This window comes from Suricata suricatta, chromosome 3, assembly GCF_006229205.1.
Source record: "Suricata suricatta isolate VVHF042 chromosome 3, meerkat_22Aug2017_6uvM2_HiC, whole genome shotgun sequence".
NCBI classification, from domain to species: Eukaryota; Metazoa; Chordata; class Mammalia; order Carnivora; family Herpestidae; genus Suricata; species Suricata suricatta.
This window is the reverse complement of record NC_043702.1, coordinates 97,256,476-97,278,510: the sequence shown is the minus strand read 5'-3', so window position 1 is coordinate 97,278,510 and position 22,035 is coordinate 97,256,476. Positions and strand designations below refer to the sequence as shown.

The window sequence follows — 22,035 nt, the reverse complement described above, 5'->3', positions numbered from 1 at the left end:
ATGATTTGGCTATTGTTGAAAGTGCTGCTATGAACATTGGGGTGCATGTGCTCCTATGCATCAGCACTTCTGTATCCCTTGGATAAATCCCTAGCAGTGTTATTGCTGGGTGGTAGGGGAGTTCTATTGTTAATTTTTTGAGAAAACCAATATCTTCCCTGAAACTAAATGCAAAAGTACATGGTAGTTTCAGGACTGAGGCATACTCAACATGGAACTCAAAGAAAGTTTAAGGAATCAGGAATACTTGTGATTAGAAGGGAGGCAGGAGAATAGGGGATCAAGGGGGAAGGGCTGAACTCTATCACCTGGGAGAAGATGAACTGGATGATGAATCCTTCTCCTCAAACAAGAGCCGGTCGGTCAATCCAAACTACTTGAGGTCATGGAAAGAGATCTGATGCAGGAGTCAGGGCTCACGTGCCGGCCCATTCATTAATCAAAGAGCCACCTGACCTTGAACAAGTCACTTCACTTCTCATGTGCTAAACTAATGGGGAAAACTAAGTGACTGCAGTAGGCCCTTAAACTTCTATTATTTATGCCAAAGTCAATCAAATAATGAGACCAATGTCACATGGCAGGAGAGAAGGAAACTAGTGTCTCCTTAACACTTAGAGTTTGCAGAGCACATGCTGGGGTTTTCATGAGGTTGCCTTATATAACTCCATAAAATCTCTTAAGAGGTTGGGCCCGTTCTCCCCATTCTACAGATGAGAGAACCAAGTCTTATGTAAGTCCAAGCTGGTGATATCAAGGGTGGTGGGACAAAGATCCAGACTCTGTTTCCAAAACCTCCCGTTTCTTCATGGAGCTGGCTCCCTCACAGGCCACACTGCTTTACCATCATGCCCTGTCATTCCTCTGTAGAAGGCACTGTGCTGGGTACATACTTGTGTGCCAAGCACTGAGCAAGACACAGCGGATGTCAACATGTGCAATTACGCTCCTCAGTGACAGGCTGGTGGTAAATGGCATGTACTGAAAGTGGCTGCTGGGGTAAGAATAAGGGTCACTCTGACATTTCCCATGTCCCATTTTTCATTCCGAAGGGGACCGTCTTCAGGCAGGATACCATTAGGATATGTTTGGCTTCACCATAGCCCTCGGTTTTCATCATCTCTTTTCTTTCATCCTTGCAAATCCAATTCTGGCTGGGGTTGCTTGGAAGGTGGAATTAAAACCTTCTCATGTCTGCATGTTGAAGTCCAATGCAAAAACAATTAAACCTCTGATCATTTATCTTCCATCTCCTACTCCAATCCATTGTTCTGAGAGGGATTTGAATGGCGGGCTGTGGCCCTGCCCCCCGCTGTGTAATTTAAAATTGAGTTCACACTTAGCTAACTTTTTACTGTTGGGAATGTTTCTGTGGCAAGCATTGCATTGCAGCCTTCTTGCAGGGACAGTCCTAATTTGGAGCTCAGAGAGAGAGAGAGCTGGTATTGCAAGAATGTCAGCCAAGTTCCCGGTTTAATGGCTGTGCGGTGGCTGAGTGGTTGCAGATGTGAGCACTTGGGGGCAGGCAACAGGGCTGAGATGTGAAGGCCTCAGAACCCTGGAATTTCTAAGTGGGCACATTTAAACACAATTGTGACCACAAGCTTCCTTTTTTGATGCCACTTTCTGGTGTCAAAGCCACAACTTGATACACAATATGGTGGCTCTAATGAATCTATTCAATCTCGTCTTCATAATCATGGCATCTCGAAGGTAGAAAATTAATTGGATGAAGTTAAATATCCCCCTTTTCATGTCAACAAAATTGGTTTTTCTAGGGATTAAAGGATTACTGTGGTGTTAAGTCCCTAAAGAGGCTAAAATACTTTATTATTCATCACAAAACACAAAGATTGGGCTGTTATTTTTTTCTTAGGTCCCTGCCACTCATTTCATTACTGCAGAGCATCCGGGAGAACTGTTAATGACAATTTCAGAAGCTCTTAATGCTCTTCAAAATGCATGTCTTCCCTGCTTACAAACTCTTTCTGGGTAAAATAGCCTGAAATATAGCAAATGGAAGCCTTTTGTGGGCTATTCTGAGTGAAGTGACCAGCGGGCTGGGATGAGCTTTTAGCAAAGTCACTGAAGCTATAAAATGTGGCATTTCATATTGATGTTCTCTTAGCTCCTGACCAAAAGAGCACCATTTCCCATCAACAACTGAGAAGATATTTCCAGCTTGGGTCAGAGGCCGGAGAGGGCTGGTTATGCCAAGTTATTATAAGGGCAGTCACTTTTCAAATTAGCATTTACATACATTCTCTACCCCATGGAGAAATGAGTGAGTTCAGCCGTTTCCATCATGCTTGGTACAGTTTTGAGTTGTAAAACTCCCTAAATCCAATGCTACCTTCTGTACCTGGAGAAACTGAGGCATAGATCTATGATATGACTCAACCGTGAGTAGCAAGATGGCACTGGAAATCCAATTTGCTTTTCCTGAAGCTTCTCCCCCCTCCCCCATTCAGTACTTGCCCAGTGTCTGCATTCCTCTGTAAATGGATCTCTTGGTAATGGAAGTTGGGACACAGGCTGAGGCCAGAGCACATGTCCAAGGTCACTAGGCCACACTGTGATAGTCCATGACCTCAGCCTGATAAGGCCCATGTTCTGAGCTAACTGGACACACTTCTCCAGGCTCCGCCTTTCATTCAAACCCATCCTGGGAGGCTCTTGGCCCTCTCTCGGTGAACATTAAAAACAAAGACATTATCAGAACAGTCCTAATAAGTTCTATGCTAAGGAAAGATAATGAGTTAAACATAAAGTAAGGTGTGTTGAGATGATAATGTCAAGCAACTATAATAAAACCAGAGACAAATTAAATAAAGAGCCCCAAAAGGTAATGTACAAAATAGCACCAGGGGCAAAGAAGGAAGTCTTTCTAAATCAGGAATCTAGAAACGAGTCATGGGTGAGGAAGTGGACTGAGTGAGTCTTGAAGGAATGATACATTTCAGGAGGTATAGGTCAAGCAAGGATTCTCAGTCTAACAGCAAATGCATACAGGAAGAGGAGGCAGAGGGTTCTGCTTGGGATGTAGTAAATGATGATTTTTTCAGAAGACTAACTGATATGTCTTCCCCTTTGGGAAGCCCTCTGTGATTGCACGAGGCTGGCTGAGTAGCCGCTTCTCCGCGCTCCTCCTGCATCCTAACCGTACTCCCAACTGTAGCAGTAGCCAGAACATTGTGTAATGTATTCACCCCACTAGAGACTAAGCAAGTTGAAGCCAGCTCGGGTCACGTTTAAACCTGTGTTGTATGTGACTGCTGCACAATGCCCGATGTATATTAGGTTCCCCCAAGATATTAGTTAAATGTGTCAGAGGCTCAGTTCGGATCACTGAAGAGAACTCATGGAGGCTTCCCTGGGGAAGGCCTTAGTGTCTGTGGTAGGAGCTCATGCCTTATTCAGCATGTAACGGGGAGCCCGGAAGGGGGTGAAGGAAGGGTCATAAACAGGGCTGTGCTTGGACCAGTACTTGGATTCAGGAATGTCGCATGCGGTTGAGCGGTGAGAAGCACAATGTGAGCCATCAGACAAGTCTTGCAGGGACAAAAGAGCTGGGACCTGGGCAAGGCAGTGAGGTCAGGGCGGGGCTCTGGGAGGTGAGCACAGAAGTTGTAAAGGAAAGATGGGGTCACATTTCCACCCAGACCTTTCTGTTCCCGGGTCAGCTAGGACAGTGAGGTGGGGCTTTCTAACATTTATTTCTTGGAGGGATGGTTTATAAAATACTCCCTGTAAAGTGCTTCTAATCTTTCAGATGTAATAACCAAATGAAGGGCACAGATGTGTTATTTCTGCATCTTTGCTGGAGAAAGCTGGGACACATGGACGGGCCCAGAGTGACACAGGACATCAAACTCACAACTAAAACAGTGGGAAGTTGCTGTCGGTGCAAAATCTGAGTTTTAGATGCTATCCACACTCCCACTCGTGCACACCCCAGCTCTCCTTTTCTTCAACTAACGTTCGCTCATCTTGTTACAAAAAGCAACATTTCCAACAAGATGCTCATGTAGCTTTAACCATCTTTTTTTTAAATGCTCATATTTCTCACTGGCCACTACCAGAGAGAACTGCCAAACTTTTAAACAGCCACAGGAAGACCCTGAGCGTGAGTGGGAAGACGACAGAGCTGAGGGCTCAGGACGGTCAGTGGATATTTTAGTGACCACTCCTGCAGGTTCTTTCACATTCGTTGTGTCTTACCATGCACACGCAGGCTTTGAGGGTCCCCAATCTAACGTCCTGAAATGTGGTTCAAGAAAGGGACATAATCAGACTGAGAGGTCTACACACGCCCACGCGTGCATACAGACACACACACACACACACACACACACACACACACAGCCTGCCCCAACTATCTCACCACCAAACAGCAGCCAACACCAGTGCACACCAGTGCAAACATATCACTACAAAAGTACATCATCTATTATTACTGAGTTATGAGAACCAGTGGGAAATCAGAAAACAACAGTGGCTAAAAGGGAAGTCTCCAAGTCAGGATCATGGCCTCACAATTTCCTACATGAATAGCTTTGGGCCAATTACTTAAACTATTCTGATCCTCAGTTTCCTCATCTGAAAAATGAAGGTAATAAAAATACCTATCTCAGTGGGGTTTTCTGAATAGTGAATAAGAAATTATACTGTAATATATTGCAGAGCATTATAATATATAGTATATATATATACTGGTATGTATATCATATACATTATATGGATGTATAGTATGCTATGTCATATAAATATAGCATATGCTACGTACATAGCATATAGGATATGGTATACTCTATATTATTAGATATTACTATGTTGTCATACATTGTTATAATATATTAATCTTAGTGTTTACCATAAAAGGGAGTAATTCGTATACTGAAGGGTAAAGCAGAGCAGTGACAAGAGGGATTTCTCTGACCAGCAAGGAGCTGGATAGCATCGCCGGGGCCATGGCCTCTCCTATAAGCAGAAGCAGTAGCCAACCACCTGGCAAGAAGTCAGGATGACTTGGGTGCCACCTGCCTAATCAGGAGGGTGGGACACTGTGTGAACATCTAGACAGGCACGAGCCAAGGCCGGTGGAAGGGAGCAGTTGTCTGATAGAGCTTGCTGGGGAGGAGGGGCAGGTGAAAGCCGCCTCATTGGAGTGGACTTCAGCCTGGGAGTATGGGCCAGTTCTAACCCTGGAAGCCACACCCCATTGTGTCACTGGTACTGTTTTAAAATCAGTAGTTATTGGGGCACCTGGGTGCCTCAGTCGGTTAAGCGGCCAACTTCAGCTCAGGTCATGATCTCATTCACAGTTCATGGGTTTGAGCCCCGCAGCAGGCTCTGTGCTGATGGCTCAGAGCCTGGAAACTGCTTCTGATTCTGTGTCTCCCTGTCTCTCTGACTGTCCCCCACTCACACTCTGTGTGTCTCTCTCTCAAAAATAAATAAATGTTAAAAAAAAAAAACACTCTTCTTATAAAAAAAAGAAAGAAAATCAGTAGTTACTGTGCTGACCATAACATCAACTTGACTTTCCCCGTGGCCTATTTTGATGTGTCAATGCACTTTCAAACTATGGCCTTCCTCTTTCCCTCACCCCCAGCCAACAAAGCTGCAGGTTTACTACTTTTTTTGTTTTACAAACATGAGAAACCTGGGAGCATAGGGGGGGTCCCACGATTTGAGTGGAGTCGCACAGATGGTCTGAGGCACACAACTGTGCACTTGAAATTAGAAGGTCTTCTTGTGATGTTGTGTCATTTGAGATGGTCCCCGGTCTTCTCTAGACTTCTCTGGGTAGTCCTGAAGACCCGGGCCCATCCCGTTCATTTCTTGTGCCTTTTCTGTGTCCCCTCCTGCCCGCCCGCTCCTTGAGACACACTCAGCAGCTCAGATGCTCTACCTAGCAGGTGCTCAGTGGCTCCTCAAAGAGCAATGGCCTTAGAACAATGGCCTTTGCTGCTGAGAGCACTCGCTTCTCCATTAAAATTCCAGGAAGCCCTGGGGGCTGACCTTGCTTCCCCAAAAGTTGGCCCTGAGCATGGGATAGATTCTGGGTACTAGTAGGGGTAACACTCTCACACACGGGACACAGAAGACTGACCAGGACCAGCCCCATTGGGAACAAACTTGTTGAGAAATGTGCCAGCCCTGGAACTCTGTATTTCCAGGCACTGTTCCCCAAAGGGCTCCCAAGTTATTCCACTGCTCAGGGAAAGGTGTGGCTGTTGTGCTTCTTTTTAAGCTGAGAGACCTTCTTGGCACAATGTTTCAGCTCCTGGTTTTGGAAAAGGGTGCACGGCAGCCTGGCCAACAGTCCAGCTCTCTTACCCCTGGAATTAAGGGAGTTCTGAGTTGATGACAAGGTATTTAAGAGATGAAGGGATCTTTTCTGTATGGAGACCAAAGACTAGGAACCAAAGGCTCTCTGGAAACAAATACAATGTGACACACAGCACTAAAGCCGGCTATGCAGCCCTTCTGGGTACCCTACACTCAGTCCCTGTTCTGAGTCTGGTCATCAGAATGTAATGTGGTGGACGTTATTTACTTAGCTTTGCACAGGAAAGCTTGTGCTGAAGTAAGATTTAATGTTATGCCCTTAGCCTTTCTAGAAGGTCGATAGGAGAAACATTTGAGGAACATTTCTCTGCTGTTACGGAACTGCAGGGGATGGTGGTGGTCATTATGCCCCCACCATCCTCTGCATCCACGACACAATAAATTCTCCTTCCACCCAATGCCAGAGAAGGTCCGGCTCCCTGCCTGCCTTCCTTCTCCCTTCAAATATCACTGATAATCAAGTGTGCAACCTTCCCTTTCTTCTTTTTGCCTTAGTTTCTGTTAAGCCTTGCCCCAAATTCAATGCTCAGCTGTAATACTGATTTCACTGAGTCCCTATGGTTCCAACATCCATTTCTCCCTACTTTCTTTTTCTTGGCATCATTTTATATAGGGCTAGTTTTGTAAGCTGCTCAGATCCTGCCTGGATTTAACAAAAGGAGAAACGACAGAGGATTGATAGACAGAGGGAGATGAAAGAAAGGTAGGTAGAGCAAGGTAGCTTCGGATGAATGGAGAGAGGGAAGAGTGGGTGGAGAGACTGACCTGAGTTTCATCATTTCGTCCACACAATTAGCCCAAAAGGGAATTAGGGGTCCACAGCCAGCCCTGCTATTAGCCCAAGATTTCCATCCAATCCAAACTAACAAAAATACATTCACTCTGTATAATCTGAGCACAGACTTTTCCAGGACACAGTTCATGTTTTATTTATATTCATATTGAGCCCAATACTGTCATATAGTAGGTGCTCACAAAATGTCTGAGGCAAGTTGAATTTAATTAAACTAGAAATTTACTCTACTAAGTGCAATCCACAATGCCCAGAGCCCACCGCATCCTTGGGGAGATACAATTCACAAATCTGTATAGATTGCAATGGCCATATAATCAATAACACCCCTCCTAGACCATCCAAGCTGATCACATCAGACCCGCGCATTCCTGCTGCAGGCCATTCTCATGCCCGTCCACAAAGCCCACCCCCTCCCATCCGTTTAACCAGCTCCTGCCTACCGTTGAGACTTAAATCAGGTCTTACCACCATAAAACTTGTTTGCAATTCCAGCCAGCCCACATTGATTCCCCCTTCCCTGATCATCCACACTGCACACGAAGCTTCTCAGGTACCTCCAGTGGCCCATGACTCGTCCACCCAAACATCTCACAGCCACCCCAATCTCAGCCTGTCAAAAGCAGAAACCACCTCCCGCCAACTGCCGTGTAATCAGAGTTGTTGAGCATGAGTGCATGTCCCACAGTAAAATTCCCAGAGATCAGATCCCGGTTGCATCAGTGTGCCAAGATTCAACCAGAGAAGCAGAAGATCTTTCTACATGTACAACCTATCTATACCTGTAGTATATGCATGTATGCATATGCACACATATATATGCATACCGTAGATGTTTATACACCCTTTGATACTTACATAAAGGAATTCTTTTACAGGGAATTGCCTTTATGCAATTGTGGGAGCTTTTTCTCTAAAATGTGTCTGCATCTGGTGCTGGAGCTGGACATCAGCAGGCCCGGCAGTTGGGAAGGGAAGATGGAGGTCAAGAATAAGGTGCTCCCATAAGTACAAGCCAGAGCCTACAGGATGGACTTAAACTGACATCAGCTCTACTTTTCCTCTGACCCTAGTGGGAGTGATTGTCTTACAGTGCGCAGAGTCCTATATGACTACCTAAACACGTATCTGGCCCAGGAGTCTGAAAAGCTGAAGGAGGATTCAGGGGATGGTGGAGTGGTTGCAGGCCTCACAGCAATGAGGGGACAACAGGTCAGTGACAATGTATGCTAGCTGCAAAATGGCTGCTGCTTTCTTTCCACCCCTAAATCTCACACAAGAGTCTGTCTCACCACTCACTTAACTCATATACAGGAACAAGAACTTTGAGGCATTCCCTCAGCCCAGCCAAGTTGGCACATTATGAAGCCACCACAACCATGTATAATCTTGTGGTCTTGAACAAGTGACTTAACTTCCAGAACCTCAGGTTTCCCGTCTGTAAAATGGCAATAATACAACAAAGCATTCTTATGAGAATGAAGTATAGTTCTACCTACTTAATTCTTAGCACAGTACCTGCAACAGGGTACTAGCTCAACACATGTTATCTATTATCATTAATCTGGCCTCTCCTCCTATTTTTCTAGTTCAGTCGATGGTTTTGGAATCTACTCCTTCACCTTTGCTAGGCTTGACTCCCAGTAGTCAACCAGTTGGCTGAGATGTCATGAAGGGATTCTGCTCTTGCCAGGTGGAATCTGGAAAGGCAGGTCTATTTCCAGGGGGCTTGAGTGATCCTCAGTATGCTGGGGTCTTAAAAGGTGCACATTCACCTGCCTTTCCATCCATGACCAGCACCATATACCCACCTGTACCTCTACCTTCTCCCCAGCTCCCAGACCACAGACTCAGGTAGGGGTCTCCATAGAGCTTCAAGACCTTAGCATTCTCTTCCCAACAGAGGAAAGGCAGCTCTTCAGGGCAGAATAAGAAGTGCAAATTACCATGAAACCCTAGAGTCTGTGTGAGGTATGGAAGCTCTGGTCTCTCTCTAGGGCTCTGGTTAGCCAGGAAGTCCCAAGCTCTGTCTAAGACAAAGAGACCCAGGTTTGTATGTAGCTGAGTTCCTCTGGATCAGGCCATATTCCAAATGAAAATTTAAAATTTTATCCTTTCCCCACCCCCTAGAGAAACAAGATATTTTGGTCAACATTGTTTATATGAAACTAGAGTCTTTGTTTGCTAATAATTCCTGCTAGGAAAAAATCAAGGAACAACCAAACCTAAACCAACCCAAACAGAACCTGGGCATCAGCTTTGAACAGTACCCTCTCCTCAGCCTCTTACCCAGTTAGCTGCAAGGTCCTGCCAACGTCCTCCTGCTCGGGACTCAAGCCTCCCTCCCTCCTTCTACTCCAACTGCCACCACACGAGTTAGGAGCCTGGAACAAAATCTTCTAAATCAGTCCTGGTCCCCTACACTCAATCACAGTGAGCTATCTAAAAAACAAAGCAAACACACACAAAAACACAAAAAAACCTAAAACTAGCCACTGCCCCTTGTCCAGCCTCATTGCACAGATTTATATTCATCATGTTCCTTGGGTCATGTCACAATCTCAGCATCGGTCTATGCATGACCTTTTTCTGTTTTCATGTAGTTATTTTTAATAATAACCACACCCACATAGGCACTGACAATACCATGCCTGTATGTTCCTCTTCATGATGTCCCCAGCCACACGTGACCACCCATAAAGCTACCCAGATAACATAATTCTGGATCTATGTGAAGCCTCTCCATTCACACAGATGCTCTTGTACTACTGCTTTTTCTATGAGACAGAGACCTTATGGTGTTGGGAATAGTTCATGGTGGCAGGCTCGTGGTGAAGCTCGAGGAAGAGCAATGTGTTTAAGGGTGTCTGAGAAAGTCAGGGCTGGTATGCAATAGGAGTTCAATAATTAGTATGGCCTTCCCTACTCCTCTGATCAGGGCTTGTCCCATATGACTCCTGTAACATAGCCCATACACGTGTGTTCACACATGTGCTCTATACCCCAGTAAGTCTGTTAAGGGCAGGGATTGTCTTTTAAAGACTTTTTGTGGTTTTGCTTTTGTTTTTATTTATTAAAAAAAATTTTAATGTTTATTTATTTTTTAGAGAGAGACAGAGACAGAGTGTGGGGCGGGGGCAGAGAGTGAGGGAGACACAGAATCCAATGCAGGCTCCAGGCTCCAAGCTGTCAGCACAAAGCCCAATGCGGGGCTCAAACTCACAAACCATGAGATCATGACCTGGCTGGAGTCAGATGCGTAACTGACTGAGCCCCCCAGACTCTCCAACTTTTTTGATTTTCCTACCCACAGTACCAAGCTCAGTATGTACTATATAATGATTGCTTAGAGAATGAATGAATGAATGAATGAATGAATGAATGAATGAATGAGTGAATGAAGACCCAGATACTTTACCATCAAGAAAGCTAAAACTGAAAAAGTGAAGTGCTTTGACCAAGGACACACAGCTTAGTAGTGGATCAGCCAAGGAAGAGCATCCCAGGAATCCTGACTCTGTATCCAGTGCTCTCCTCTCTCTTTGCTATCTCTCAGCACCAAGAGTAGGACTGTGCAGAGATACACTCTTTTAGTTCACAGGAAGTGGCTGCTTTATTGTGGTCTCCCTTGCTCCGCTGAGGCTCAGAGTCCCTTCTCCAAGTTCTGTAAGCACAGCGCCTCTTGTGGGCCTCACTGAAGTCGGGGGGCCCCCCCCACACCCTCCCCCACCCAGGAGTAGGTCCCGCCCCTGCCCTCCAACACATACAATCAAAGCAAAGACGCCCTTATCACATACAGTAACAGCCATGGGAATCATTCTGGGAAGCAAATATCCTGTTAAAATTCAGGGCCAGGCTGCCTGGCCCTGACCAACCGGAGCACCAAGGTGCTCTGTCAGTGTGCTCCAGTCCTGGTGCTGGTGATGTAGGCGGTCGGTGGGGAGGCTGTCTGGCAAGGTGGCCGGTCGACCGAGAATCATCACCTGGAAAGGATTCCTGGCATGGGGCTGGGGCAGAGGTGGAAAACTGGCAGCTTGCATGCCAGATTGTTTTCGAAGACTCTTTATTACTTAGATATACCTACTGAAGTCTTACAGATGGAATATGATGTCTGAGCTTTGCTTCCAAATAATTCCAGGTGGGATGGGGAGCGTGTGGGGACACAGATCAGCCACATAGGCCCGTGTTAGCTGCAGGAGCTAGGCGATGGGTACATGCAGGTTCATTATATGACATTCTTTTTGTGTGTATATACTTGGAATGTTCCATAATAAAAGGCTGAACATTTTTCACTTAATAATTGTACAACAGTTAACATGGCAGGTCTGAAACAGCTATCCTTATAAAGGTGCCCTTGCAAGGCTGGCCCTGGGCTGGCAACTGGGATCCTGGCTGGTAAGTACTTCCTTGCCTGGAGAACAATCATTCCCTAGCTAAGAGCAGCTCACCGTGCCTAGCCTAGGAAGCCAGCTCATGTAGGCTGGACACTAGCTTTCCCTCTTGGGAGCCTGCAATTTTAGTATGTGTTTGGCAGACTGACCAGCACCCAGTAAAAGCCAGGGGCACTGAGTTCCTAATCGGCTTCCCTACACAGAAGCGTCCTATTTGTGTCGCTGCACCTTGCTGCTGGGGGAAGATTGGGCTCCATGTGGCCCCTTGTGGGGGTGGGGACAAAGCAGAAAGAAGGAGCCTGGGCATGGATTCCCTCAGGCTCTGTCCTTCCCTTTGATGACCCATCCGCATCTCCCCTGAATCCTTCCAGCCAATCTCCAAAGGTGGGGGTGGGTGCGGGGTGGGGGGGGCGGGTACAGTGACTATCACTTTGAAAATAAGGAGGCTTTCCGTAGAAACTGGGATTCTCAATCTCTCTTAAAAAACATGAAATCTGCCAACCCTAGATCTTTCTCTGGAGTTGAACAAGGCCCCTCCAGTTGAGCAGATGCACCCAGAATGTTTCTGTTGCTTCTATGTTCTGCATACCCTCTGCAAGTTTTTGAGGTTTATTCTCTCGAGCAAGAGGGGGGAGGAGTTGACAGGTGCCTCAGAAACACAAGTTCCTGAGTTGTATTCATTAAAAGGAATTGACTCATTGTCCAGTAAAGGTCCTTCGGGCCCTTCAAGTCTAACAGATTCAGCAAACATTTACAATGACTTTAGAGATTCCTAGGCTTGTGCTAATAATGTTAACAATAATATTTATCATTTACTTGCTCTGTTCTAGGCTTTACCTACATGATTCCTAATGGTGACAATACCTGTGAGGTAGATCTTAAGATTGCCATTTTTTTAAGCTTATTTAGAGAGAGAGTGAGAGACAGAGAGGCAGAAGCACAAGCGGGGAGGGGCAGAAAGAGAGGGAGAGAGAATCCCAAGCAAGCTTTGCACTGTCAGCGTGGTGCCTGACGCAGGGCTCGAACTCACAACCCCTGAGATCATGACCTGAGCCGAAATCAAGAGTCAGATGCTTAACCAACTGAGCCACCCATGTACCCAAAGATTGCCACTTCTAAGGTCATTTGTTCTGTGACCATTGAGTGTTTATACCACGTGCAGGCAAAGTCCTAGGGAGCAAAAACAGCAGGCGTGAATAAGATAAAGCCCTGCTTGCATGGCCTTACATTTTTATCAATAAAGACAGACAATGAATCAATCAACAAATTAATAAATAGTTGATGTGTCAGGCAATAATGAGTACTATAAAGTCAAGCCAGTGGAGGGGCCAAAGAGGAATGGACTTGAGGACAAATGGCCAGGAAAGAACTCTCTGATGACATCACATCTGAGCAAAGACCTGAATGAAATAAGAGAAGGAGGCTTGGAAGCCTAGGAAAATAGCTTCCCAGGATAGGAAAGAGCATGTGCAGAGGTCCTGAGGCAGAAGTGAGGGGCCTGTCTGAGCTGTTGGAGTTGGGTGAGCAAGAGATCAAAGAGTTTGGCAGAAACCAGATTATGAGAGTCCTGTAGTCCTTACAGAAGTTTCCGGATTGTATTTGGGGTGAGATAGGAAGATATCAGAGTGTTTTGACCAGAATATGAACACATAGGTGGAAATTGAGGGTTGAGGACAATAAATAATGTCACTGGTAAGTAGCAGAGTTGGAATGAAATCTCATGTCTATCTGACTCCAAAGAGAGTCCAGAGCTTGTGCCATTGCAAGGGCATAACATGGAAATGCTTCCTTCTCAGAAAGTTCTCTGAGACCTTAAGCAGTCCACAAAACTCTTGGTTTCCCTTTGCTCTGGGGCCCACACTCATACTACCATGGCGATGGGAACTGAGAAAGGGACATCTATTACATTCAGCTTTTTGGCCAAGATCAAGTGTAGGTGGTTGTTTCTTCATGATTATTAAATGTTAGTACCCCAGGAACACGGTGCACACTAACCCCCTGACGACAACTTGTGGGTAAACGCATTTGTTGTCAGTTAGATCACTTGAAAATCACCAATACGCTTGCTCTTTAAAAGAATCTGTGAGAATGCCTTAGTTAAAAAGAGAGAGAGAGAGAGAGAGAGAGAGAATCATCTTGTAATACAAATCATGACTACCTAATTTCTTTCTTCCCCCAGAATTATAATTTCTGTACAGGGAGTTTTCTTAAAGCAGTGGATACCTGCATTATGAGTGTCGACATCACCGCATGGTGTTACCATTATTAAAATACGTAACATCAGCTATAGCATGATAAGGTTTACCTACGATTAAACTTCCTCCTCTCTTGCTGGAGAAGCATCCACACCAAAGTGGAACCGACTCATCAGATCTGGGGAATTGACAGCAACCTCTTTTAATCTGAATCCTCTCTTTGATAGCATATTGAAATGGTCCCCTAGGGACCCCAGGATCCTGGATTCTTTCAGTCTTGCATCAGAATTTTGTTTGGCCAAACAGAACCTTTAATTCACCGGAGGACTCCCGAAAGAAGCAACCGTAGGTGTGTTCTGAGTGTGTCGATGATCAAAGAGAGAAACCAACTTTTGTGCCAGAGACTCTTGATTATTCAGGGGTGGATGATCCAATTTGTGGATTAGCTGGGCCTCTTGGCCTTTTCTGATTTCACTGATCATTAGCCCATGGCCCCCTCAGGCCAGGAAGATAAAAGGAGTGCCAGGCAAAGCGGTCTGGTGGCTTCTTGGCGATCCTGTAAAAGGGGGCAGGGCAGAAAGGCGGTCATATGCAATAGGGAAAATGAGGTTTAGGGATTATCCGGATTTCAATGAGCTGGTTTCTCCATAGCTCCCTGCCCCCCCCCCACCTGAGTCCCTAACACTGGGTAATGGACAGTTTGTCTTGGGTGGAGTGGGGCATAGAAACAGAGCCCCGCGGATTCTGAATGTGATATTTCAAGTGCCCAGGAAGTGCTCGCTTCAGCAGCACATATACTAAAATCAAGTGTCCAGGGAGCTGGGGTATAAAGCTGCCCTTTACGATGTGGGAGATTCTCAGAGCATCAGGCTCCTCACCATTTCTGTGGGGCGGGCGTCACAAAGGGCCTGGGGTGGGGAGCTTTTATCCAGAATATCTCTGCACCAGGACCAGCAATGCTTTTAACCCTGGAGAAGGAAGATTCTATCCTCTTACAGACCACTTTCTAGAATTCCAAAAGCTTCTAAGGAGGAGGAGGAGGGAGGGAGAAGAGGAGGAGGATGAGGAGGAAGAAGAAAGAAAGACGGAAGGAGGGAGGAAGGGAAGCAGGCAGGGAGGAAGGGAACTGCGGTCCAGCCTGAAAGGGTGTTGATTCCAAAAGACAGTCCTCACACAGGTCTTCTCAGTGACCGGATCAGACTGATGAACAGGCACTAGGGGATCGTAAACCTAGCTCCTCAGCAAAGTCAGGCCAGCAAGAAAGAGGGCCAGAGGGACTTGGCAGAAGCTGAGACAGGTCCTCAAAAGTGGCCGACCTGACACTTATCTGCCGTGTCCCTGGATCAGGTACCCTTGAACCCTTTATTTCCTCATGTGAACGGTCCAGGTGATAAGAGTGTAAATGTGTTCATCCATCCAGGGGCTTCTGAGAAAGAAGGGAGAGCCCTAAGTACAGGTAGAGGTCACATGGAAACCCTTGGATGGATGAAGGGAATTCCAGAAGGGGTGGACGAGCCTTATTCCCTGCAGAGACGCCCATGTCCACCTCACCTGCACTGTGTGCCCGGCACATGAGGGCCTGGCTGGCTCCACCACCCCTTGGTGTTTCAGCTGTTTGTGGTGGTAAGACATCCAGGGCCCTGCTGGGCTCATTTATGGACTCTTCTAGACCCACAGCCTAGTGACAAGATGTCTGGTTTGGGCATTTTGGGAGCCAAGCCCTGATGACACTGGCTCGTCCTGTGATGTTGGCAAGTCGTACGCCTTCTCTTAATCTGTGTCACTGTCCTTTAAACAAGAACAAGAATCACTCCTCTGCCCACTGGGAGGCAGACACTGTGAGTTAAAGAGTGGAAAGTACCATAAACAAAAGGATGATGGATGCAAGGGGGTTAGTCTATTTTTTTTCGTTTTCAGTTACTCAAAAGGTCTTCCTAATTTTCAAAGAGTTTTGCAAATATTGGGATTCTGAGGCTCTGTGTCTAGACTTGAGCCAAACAAAGGAAATTCCTGGAATCAGATGCCCAGGGAGAAACCCTAGGACCCCTCCTTGCCCTGAAAGATCAGTGCAAGCAGGCCTCATGGGAGACCCAGCGCCAACAGCGAACTGAGAAGTCTTAGTATGGAAAACAGTTTTGACTTCCCAGATACCCAAAAGAATTGTGGGGATTTCCTCGTTGTGTGGACCACTCTGTAAGGACCCCTGTTCTGGAGTGGTGTGGCTCAAACTTTAATGTGCCTACAAACCACCTGGGAAGCATGTTAAAATGCGGCTCTGATCAAGAGAACTGAGGGGGGGACTAAGATTCTGCCAAGTCCCCAGGTGATGCTATGTGGCTGGCACTTGGACCCCTATTTGAGTAGCAAGGCCATAAAGATCAGAGGAAGGAAAGTTTCCCTTTGACTAAAATGTCCATAAATTGGATCTTACAAATGGGGCAATATAATTCCAAATAGTGAAAATGGGTGGGAAGGCCATTCTAAGTGGGATTGATGACAGCAGCAAAGATACAGATACAGGACAATGCGAGTCTGGCCAAAGTAGAGAGTTCATAAAATCCCCAGGCTGCCCACCATGCCAACCCCAAGGCTACAGCGTGGTGTGCAGCCCCTGGGTCAGCCCCTGGTGTTGGCACCTCAGTGCATGGGGGGTTAGACTTATCCCCATTCATCATCTTCGTAAGTATCTATTGAGCACAGTGAGAAGCAAAGAATTCCAGTAGGTATTGCTAGTCTTGCTTTTCCACCGTCTATCCCTACTTGAATTTTCCCTTGAGACTCATCATTTTCCCACTCTGGCTCTGAGTAGTTTGGGTGGGGCTGACCCAAGAGAAGCACATGATCCTGGTCTGGCCAATCAAAGCACAGCCTCCCTCTGACCTCATTGATTGGTTCACGAATGGCCACAGGACCCAGGCAGTCCAGTGAGGATGCCCCTTGGTGTTCTAGTTTTACAGAGACACCATGTGGGGATACCACCTACAGAGAGATGCCCAAGGAGCCCCAACTCCTTGTCTTCCCTGCCCAGGCTTCAGACACATGAGTAAAGGAGTTTCCTAGACGGCGCCAGCCGTGGAACCGTCTGACTACAATTGTCTGAGGGACTCCAAGCAGCCACTGCCTAGCTAAGCCCAGTTAACCCTCATATTTATAAGCAAAATAAATGAGTGTTGCCGTAAGCCACTGATTTGGGTGGTTTATTATGCAGCGATAGCCAGACCTGGATCTTCTTGGCTAACCTATTAATCCCAGTACTAAAAACACCAGCAAATGAATCAAAACCCAGGATAAGGAAGCCCTTGGCAAAATAACAAATTCTCCAACTGTCTTCACTTTGAATCAACATGTTATTTGTAGGTTTTGCCAACAGGCTCTCACTGTACAGCTGCCTCAGGTAACTGTCATTTTCCTGAGTATCTGCCATGCGGCCAGTCACCCTGTCAGACATTTCAAATGGCACAGCTAAGTCTAAACAGAGACATGCCATTACCCTGTTTACAGACAAGAAAACTGAGGTATGGAGCGATTAAACCCAGCCTATAAATGATGAATCCCAGACCTGAACTCCGGCTTCAGAGCCAAAGCCCATCTTCCCCAAATCCCAAGGCCCACTGATTTCTTCTCTCTCCTATAGTACTTTAGAAACTCCCTATAGAATTTGTTCTCCACCGTGAGGCAAGACTATAAAGCCATGAGACCTTTTTTCTGTTTGGCATATCACCGGGGGTCTCATCACATCTCCAGACCCTGAACTTTTCTATTTTCAGAGGTCTGTGCCCTCCCGCCCGACCCATGCATACTGGGTCAAGAATGAGACACATGGAGGGCACAGGGAGGTGGTCAGAGGCCCCGGTTAAAATCCTGGCTCTTCCACTTGCTAGTTGGGGGCCCTCCAGGAAGTGGCCGAAACACAATCCCTCAATCAACATTCCCATCCCTAAAAGAGACTTAAATAGTGTCACTGCCTAGGCGTGTCATACCTAATTGTCCAGGCTACCTTGGGGGCGAAGCAAGCATTATACAAGTTTTGGTCACTTCCATTATGATATAGACCACCACTCATTTACTGACATTTTACTGATGTTGTTGATTTCATCATCTCAGATTGTAAAACCCTTATGGAATGAGACATTTTTAATATTTCTTCAGGGTCCCAATGCGCGTGGTGGAGTACTAGACATGCATCGGGTGTGTGCTACCCATTTGTCAACAGCTTTCCTGGTTCAAATCTGGGTCCTTCTGTTTCACACAGCAAGGCCAGGCAAGGCCACACTGGTCCAGTTTCCTTAGATGGTGTGGATGATAAAAGCATGTGGGGAATATTGCGTGGGAGAAGGAGACAGTCGGCGACCACTGTATAACTTGCCCAAGCCTTAGAATGCTCAAAGCTGGAGCTCACAGGCCTGAATTCAAATCCTAACTCAGCCATCCAGAAGCACGAGGCATTCAGTGATGTCCCAATTCCTGTTAGTCTTGGCTTTCTGATCTGTAAGGTGGGGCTAACAATGAGTAAATGAGACAGTTAACATAAGGCACAGGTTGGCCCACGTAGGCACTCCACAACAGGAAATGATTACCATTAGCTGTACTCTTGGGGGTAAAATCCTTGGCTTGCTCACTTCACATGGCGGTTTTGTGGACCGAGGGAGAATAGATGGTACGCTGCTTTCAAAATATTTATAAAGTTCAAATACAAATGAAGTTATTCAAATCCAGAATAAAGTCTAAATCATCTGACATAAATATCCCTTCTGTCTGCACCTTCAAACCAGAATACAGACAATAAGGAAGACAGTGCTGGAGAAAGTCAGAGAAAGAGTAGCCTTGATGAACCACTGACCGGGAGCTGGAAAGGGCCCGTCAGATCATTTGACTCACCTTGTTTTTCTGGTGGGGAAATCAGGCCCAGAGAGTACCACCACACGGACAGGGTCACACAGCCTTGTTGGTGTAACCAGGAAGGGGACTCTGGACCCAGAGGCCCAGTCCAGTGCCTTTCACTATTTTCCATCCTTCTGACCTGCATTGGCTGTATGATGATTCAAGGATCTGCCTTCTAGAACATTCTCAAAGCAAACATTGGATGTAACTGAAAAATAAGTAAATAAATGCCAGATCAATTTTAAGTCCTGAACATTTCCTCATGCCTGGGACTTGCAGAAGAAAATGCCTCTGGGATATCTTTCTCTAACTTCCTTTCTCAATCGCGGCATAAAAATTGAAATGAGTGCTAAGGAAGAATAATGTGTCCTGGAGAAAATATGCTTTTTACAGGCTGCTCTCAGTCCACACCACAAAGGCACTGGAGCTCTGAGATGCTGGCTTCAAGTCTGGCCGAGGCTCAGCCGTGAGGCCAAGTGTCTGGCTTTGACAAAGAAAGCTCTTCAACGCTGGTAAAAGCTTATCAATGTCAGTATCTGAAGTTCTCTGTTTTCACGATGCACTCGATGTTCTAAACGCTCCGCATGTAATGCTGGATTTAAATGTTATTTTAATTCCTTGCACATAATGAGGCTGCCTTTTTTCCCTGGTCACCCAGGCTTGAAGGCTCAGTCACCTCTGACCTGCCTCTCTGCTCTGAGCCCTATGTCCATCCAGTTCTTGCAAGGTCATTTTTTTCTTTCCATCTCTATGTCACTGTCCTCCATCAACCCTCCCCTCCCCCTCCCGGGATCTCAGAATCTGTGCCTTCTCCTGAACCCTGGATCCTGCCTGGGCATCAGCCCTGGATACACCCTCCACAAACGCCCCCTAGCTCCATCACTTCGGGGCTCCCCTTAAGTCCAAAAGTCTTAGCTTGGCAATATTCAGTCCTCTCTCTTTCCTACTTTATCTCCCCCATCCCCTGAAAACCTAATTTGCTTGTTCCCTTGTGACTGTGAATGCATCCTATTCCCTGCATTCTTCAAAGTCCCCTCCTACCTCTCCCTCTCAGGAGCTCAGACAGCCTTCATATCCTGGAGACTCCAATGTCACCTCTTCCATGAAGTCTCTGCTGGTCACCCCAGCCAGACCTTCCCAGTTCTCTTGTCAGACCTCCCTCCCATAATCTCAGACTAAGCCACCACGTTGCTGTATCCATGCCCCTGTTTGTCATAGAGTCCCTCCTAGAAAACATGTTCTCTAAGGACAGGGACCAGATTTCATTTTTCACCCCTCCATAACAGAACACATTTTGTCTTCCACATTCTAGATGTTCAATAATTATCTTCTGATCAAATGAAAGGGAAAGCCAGCAATATAAATGCTCACATCTCTCCCTCTTACTTTCCCTCCCTCCCTCTCTCTTGTTTAACTGTGCCTTCCAAGACACCCAGCTGAATCCAGTAGGCTGAGCACCAAATTCAACAATGCTGATTACTCTCTGTATATTAATTTGAGAGTTCACTGGCTCCCCCTGTGCCTCAGTTTCCCCACCAATGACCACAGAACCAAAATGCTTCTTAACTTGCTTTACCGAATTCCTTATTTTCACCTAAAAGGTGGCAATGGCATCCTTGTTTTGTTTTGCGTTGTGTTTTATTTCCAAGCAGGCTAAGTACACAGAAACCTGGAGGATTCTGCTTGGAAGAAAAAGACCATGGGCCTGTCGCTTGGAGTTCACTGCCAGCCCAGGGGAGAGAGACAGGTTCTCTCACCAACCAGAAAAGAAACAGCTGTGGTGACAGATGTTGGTGGTGCTGATTATTCTAGGGCTGTTTGCATTCAGATTTCCCAGGCAGTCTTGGTTTTTTGAAGTCAGTCTCATTTGATGGGTTTCCCCAGGTCTTGAGGGTGAAAGCAAACCACCCCCTTACCCCGGGCATTTCATTTGTTTCCTCTCTCTACTCCATAGACACACAGAGGACATCCAGTCACCACACACACTCCCCACATCCATGTGACTTCACGTCGCATTTTGAACATAACTGGTCTGGGGGAGAGAAACCTTTTCATTCCTCCTGAGGTTGTTTGTTTGTTTGTTTGTTTGTTTGTTTGTTTTTCTGTAGGTATATGTGTTGGAGAGTTACAGGGGGCGGCGGGGGGAGTGGATGTCTGGCTAAGCCATATCCAAGGCCAATTTCTCCAAAAGATGTGCAAACTTCTGATCCCACCCGGGACTTCAACTGAATACCAAAAAGGGGTGTCTTTGTTCCCTCTAAATGGAGTATTTACTTTGAGCTGGTAAAATGAATTAATGAAAGGAAATGACACCTTCAGCTTTCTGGGGGAGGGGTGGTAAGTGAAATCAGAAGGGAGGGGAGATTTCCCTCCCTCCCCTCAAATAAAGAGAAGATGGGCAGATGAGGATGGAGGGTGGTGAGGGAGGGTGGATCCCATAGGGTTTTCTAAAATAGACTCAGCTAGAAAACAGGCTACTCTTTGCTGGGATTAAAAATTGCCTCATAATACTGTAAGGCCCATGTATATGCAAGCAGTCGGGAGTTATTACGGGCCTAAAATAGCAAACCATTCGCTTGATCTTTTGCTTCAATCCTATTAGGGGCCCCCTGGAGCTCGAGAGAGATACCAGCCTGTCATGTCCCTGTTGCTGTGACGACCCTGTCTTTATAGAACAAGAAAGAGAAATGGTAGTGATTGGCAGACCTGGCTTGCCCCCGTATGTAACACAAAGGGCTACAAAACGAAGAGGAAGTGAGGCCCTTCTCAGAGGTCTGACGCTTCTTAACCCTACACCACCTTCCACCTGGCCCTAGTCGCCCCCATCGCGGCCTCCTCCAAAGGGTAGGGAGAGTTCCACTAGCTGTTGTTAAGTACTAATGCCCAAAGATCGCTAATTACTTTTTAAATTATGATTAATACTATTGTAAAAAAACAAATTTAAGAGCATGTGTATTATCAGCTTCTGGAGGAAAAAACTGTGCCAGGGCTGAAGGCGAGGAAAAGGAGCCCATGAAAACGGTCCCAGCCGGAGGGCTGGGCCGGCGACATTGTCATGCGGGCACTGTTTGCCCGACGTTGGGGGGGAGCTGGGGGTCGTCCCGGGCCCCATAAATCCCACCATATGGTGCCAGACTTCAACTCGCCGGCCATAAATAACGGCCTCTCCTTTCGGGTTTTCTCTGCCCGGCTCCTCTGATTCCCGCTCAAGTGGCGCAAAAGTGCACAGCGCAGTTTGCGCGCATTTCCTCGGCCGTCTGCGCCGGAACGGGGCGCCGCGGCCACGAGGGGGCGGGGGGCCGGCGCCGGGCCCGGGGGGAAGCTGGGGCCCAAGACCCGCTCCGACAAAGGCCGCGCCGCGCACAGCGCTCTCGCGGGCCCGGGGCCGCAGAAGGAAAAGCAAGGGATCCCCAAGGCGGGG

The 22,035-nt window shown here is 46.7% G+C and overlaps 1 long non-coding RNA gene across 2 annotated transcripts in view; it reads right to left on the bottom strand.

The window, feature by feature from the left end:
* Positions 1 to 22,035, bottom strand: part of LOC115287890 — a 65,766-nt gene that overhangs the window by 5,546 nt on the left and 38,185 nt on the right. For both annotated transcript variants that reach the window (XR_003906702.1, XR_003906701.1), the window contains 2 exons: positions 18,612 to 18,822; positions 13,844 to 14,289 (listed from right to left, as the gene is read on the bottom strand). This is a non-coding gene — a long non-coding RNA (uncharacterized LOC115287890). The remainder of the gene's footprint in view (positions 1 to 13,843; positions 14,290 to 18,611; positions 18,823 to 22,035) is intronic.